Genomic DNA, 5,261 nt, shown 5'->3' with positions numbered 1-5,261 from the left:
AAACATAATATGTTTTATTAATAAAATATATTGTATAATCCTGAATTATAAAAATTGCCATTCAACTTTAAGAAAATATAAATAATTTATATAAGAAAATTTATAATTAGTTTCAAAATTTTATGTATTTTTATTTTTGTATCATTTATAATATTTATATAAGAAAAACTATTTCTATTCAAGTTTTAAAAATTAAAAATAATTTATGTAAGAAAAATTTCTAAGTAGTTTCAAAATTTAGTATTTTTATTTTTGTGTAATTTTATATATATTTTATGATTTATATTTTACTATAATATATTTTTTATAAAAATATAATAATTAAAATATGTTATTGTATTTTATTTTAAAATAATAATCACAGTATTTTGATAAATTTCATTGTAAAATCTAAATATTTATTTATATTTTATTATATTATTTTAAAGTAATGTATTAGTTACTTTTTGAAAATTTTAAAAAAATACAGCAAATCCAAAAACCAAAATCTAAATGTAAAAACCAAAAACCAAAAACCAAAAGCTGAAAACCAAAAACCAAAAGGTAAAATCTAAAAACCAAAAACTAAAACTAAAAACTACTGAAACAATCATCACCTTTGGCGAAAATTTTAGTTGAAAAAAAAACAAATGAGTATCAGGAGATCCGTTCGTTGTGGCTATATTAAATATTTTATATTAATACTTTTTAATCGATATTAGAATCTCTTGTTTTTAATTAATACTTTGTGCTAAATCAGTTTGAGTGTTACATGCAGCAGTATTTTATATATAAATGAATACCAATAAAATTTGCAAACTATAATTCAGTTTTGTGTACATTCATTAAGGGTAAAAGATCAATAACACAACTAAGGCATGCAGATGAACATGAATCAGTAAACACAGGGGTATTAACATAATTTGTGGTAAAAATCATTGGATGTGATTGGTAGTGGCTATAGGTGCGGTCCACAACCTCAGTTATTTCTAGAATACTAAATTCACAGCAATCAAGCTTTAATAAAAAATTTAAAATCACAGCTGTTGAAATAACCTACAGATATACAAGTGCTCTGTAAAACCAAATATCCACAACAATTTTTTGGGGGTTTTTCATAAAATTCTATAACAATAAAATCTAAAGCCATAACAAAAATCTACGGATTTTTTTCTACACCAAAATTTTTAAAGCTACATCTATTACCAATCAGATCCATTCTCTCGCCGGACGTGCGGTATACTATAGCTACAACACGAAACTACTAGTATCTTCCATCAAAGAGTTAGAAAAATTGTATTGTAATGCCGTACATCATCTTAAAATATATATCCGACTTATTGAAGTTGATCCCTAAGCTTGCAACTCAAACTAATGTACTGAATTTCCGACTAATATTGTACAAGCCAGGGTGTACAAGTCAGCCTAATGTACACTGTTAGCTTTCTACTTCTCTTTGATAAAGAAAAAAAGAAAAATGGCAAAATGCTTTAATTTTGGAGGCAGATGGGAACTTTGACCGAATCCTATTGTAACAAAGGCCTTACAGGTAATAAATACAGTATATTTTTTATTATTTTATGATGTAAAGCCATAGACTTTTGCGTCCCTTGCCTTTCAACTAGCAAACCAGTCTGAGAACTAGCAAAGGATTATAAAACTCTTTTCGTTAGTATCTTTTTAGTGAACATCTTCTTTGATAAATGTTTCCATTTTGTCTTAATAGCTTTAATAGCTAGTAAATGTCACAAAACGTGTCTGATCATTGGTGCTTAAAGCACTAGGCAATCCGTATATGCATCATAGATTGAGTCTGATCCTTGTTGGCTATTTGCTTGAATTTTAAAGGCTGGTGGCATCAAGGTTGGTGGAGACTTTACAAGGGGCTGGATTCAGGTCAGATTTTGAATTTGAGCTTTGAAAACGAAGATGAGGTTCTTGTCTAGTTAAATGATCTTTCTCCTCCATTTTGTGATTAAGGAAACATATCAATGTTCAATTTATTTAAAAATACTTTCTTCATCTGTTCCTCCACAATGTGATACTCACTCTGTTCCACAATGTGATACTCACTCTGTTCATAAATATAAGATGTTTAGGTAGAAACACAAATATTAAAAAAACTATTTTTTATCTAGAAAATATCATTAAAACTATAAATTAAAGGTATTCAACCAATTACAAAATAGACTATTAAAATATGATTGGGTACACAGTTTTTAATAAAATAAAAGTTATCTAGAAAAATGAAAACATCTTATATATTGGAACATCATAATTTTGTAAAACATCAAATTTTTAGGAACATAGATAGTAGTTTACAAAAAGTGGAAATTAATGATTTGTTTTCTGAAAATAGGAAAAAGAAAACCAATAAAATAATCTAACAATAATAAAAAGAGAATAAGCTCAACGAAGAGAGGGTCCACGTCGGCATTAAAAATCAGCCAATCATATGTGTCTATTATGTCATGTCATCACTCGACACTAGCAATTGAGTCGAATTATATGGGCTCTTCAGTTTTGGTTATGGCTCATATTAATCCTACCTCTCTCCTTCGGCTCCGACTCTTCTTCTCCATCACGATCGTTTCCACTCTCCTCAGCTCTCCGTTACTTTGCAATAACCAACACCCACTCTGAATGATTGATCCATGTTCTTAACTCCTTCATTTATGTCAGATGTACCCTTCCACCTCTCATTTGTTTTACACCTATATAAATTCTTTGTTGGTTAAGCAATTTACCAAAATCTACATCCTCCACAGTCGAAGATCAACCCTCATTCTTTTTTTTGTCTGTTTCGAAATCTAGATCTAAAACGCAAACAGATAACTCTTCCACGTCCCTCTCTCTCAGTAGCCGGTTGTCCCTTTTGATTGAAGGAGTTATACATCGGAGAAGAAGATGGTCTCCACCAAAGAGATAGAAAATTAGTGACTTCGAGCTATTGGGTGGTGTCTCTACCAGTGAAGGACTCTGCTTGGAAGCATTCCTTTGATACTCCTGTTTATCGGGAACTCAAGAGTTTCATCGATTCCATTGAAAATTAGCAAAGATCTCCCGATTGCGTTCTGACGATCTGATCTCTTCCATTACACAGCTTAAATTCCTAATCTTTGGGTTGGAACATTAAATATCTCTCGAAGATGGTCTGCTCAAAGGTAATATTTTGTGTTTTCATCTCCGGATTGGATCATATTTGGAATTTGTTCTAGGTGATTATGAAGATGATCATGATCTATTGAGATATGAAAATACTGATGATTAGTTTCTTTTGATGTTTTTCACAGAACAAGGAGAATCACAAAAAAAATTGCTCCATAGGGTGAACCGCAATAATAGAATATGAGAATCTTCTGAGGTATTGTTTTTGGAGCAGAATTTTAAATTGGATTCTACAGATTTTAATGATTTCGGTACTATTAATTAGCTTACGATTGTAGCCTCACCAATGTAATATTGTATATCATTCAGATGGTGCTATTCTCCATCTCAGTTAACCAAAGAGGTAAGCACATTGTCCCATCCATTGTGTGTAGTTTTTGTTAAGAAAGCCAATGTTTGGTATCAATGTGTCCACATGATTATCTCATGTTTAAGATTTTTAAGACTGAGATGGAGTGATTCAAAAGCACAGATAGTATTAATGTTCTTTGATTTGCATATAATCTATAGTGATAAAATTATTTTAATTAAAAAAATTCAACAGAAAGGCCACGATCCAACAAGGAAGTTAAGCATATCTCACAACAGTTACAATATTTTTTGCTAAATTGCAGGCCTACTTGATGTTCTATGTGATTTTATGTTGTGTTTTGTTCGAAAAGCCGTAACTTTCTCCTATAATCCTTCGGTAGAATTAATAATGGGGAAAATGAAATCTTTAGTCTGTGATCAGTATGTTCTAAAAGGAAATGAAAACATATAGTAGTCTTTCTCTAATTGCTTGCGTTTGCAGGAAAATACATGATCACCCTAAAGTATAGCGTGTTTGTGATTGTTTTATACTAGCAATAATTGTTTAGGAATAAGAAGGTTAGAAGAAAACTGTTTGTTTGATAGATTTTTGGATGGATTTGTTTTAGCTGTAGAGTATGGAATTATGCGTTTGTGTATTACTATTTCATAGCTGGAGACTGGATTGTGGAATCTTACAACCAAGTGTTTTCACTGCATATATATAATATAAAGAGTAAAAATCCTTGTGATGATACTATTTTTTGTTTGGCGTTACCTTTCAGAGTGCGTTAAATATTTGTCTTGCTGGTATTGAAGACACGACAGAGCTTTTGGAGAAGCAACTACAATTTTGAAATATCAAACATGTTGCTAGAGGAAGCACTGACGCTGGCTCGTGCCTTCAGCCACTTTCTTAACATGATAGGCGTTGCCAAAACCCATCATAGGCTAGCTAACTACACTTGACATCCGTGTCACAAAAATAAAAAGATTTAATCAATTTATGTTTTCATACACTTGGAAGATTGCTTTATCATTTAGAAATTTGTTTTCCTATTTTCAGAGTTAGTAGAGACTGCAACCTTCCACACCTCATGAGGTCATGCAACGATGTATTCACTAAGCCGAGGCAAGGTGGTATTTCCCCATATGAGCTTCACTACTTAGTTTGCAAACGTGTTATGCTTCATTGTCCTACTCACTTTTACAGTTTCATCATTGCCAGCTCTTCTCAGACGCCTTGAATTCTTTGGTAGGCTCCTAAGTCCTAATTAAGTACGTTTTTCATGAGCCATCTTCAGTGTATAGTTCTCAGTAATCACAAACACAATTATAGTAACTCGAATAAGAACACTTCTTATTAATCACTCTTGAGGAAACTAACTCAAAACCTCAAGCTCTCAAACTTATAAAACACTTAAGTTATATCACAAGTTGATATCTCTTTATATAACACTTTAGATATCCTAAACTCATTAAGATAAACACAACACAATATTTCCTAAACTCATTAGGATATCTATTACTTAGGCTATAAGTAATAGATATCCTAATGAGTTTAGGAAATATTGTGTTGTGTTTATCTTAATGAGTTTAGGATATCTAAAGTGTTATATAAAGAGATATCAACTTGTGATATAACTTAAGTGTTTTATAAGTTTGAGAGCTTGAGGTTTTGAGTTAGTTTCCTCAAGAGTGATTAATAAGAAGTGTTCTTATTCGAGTTACTATAATTGTGTTTGTGATTACTGAGAACTATACACTGAAGATGGCTCATGAAAAACGTACTTAATTAGGACTTAGGAGCCTACCAAAGAATT

The sequence above is a fragment of the Brassica oleracea genome, chromosome C9 (genome assembly GCF_000695525.1).
Source record: "Brassica oleracea var. oleracea cultivar TO1000 chromosome C9, BOL, whole genome shotgun sequence".
In the NCBI taxonomy this organism is placed as follows: Eukaryota; Viridiplantae; Streptophyta; class Magnoliopsida; order Brassicales; family Brassicaceae; genus Brassica; species Brassica oleracea.
This window is presented reverse-complemented; position numbering follows the sequence as displayed.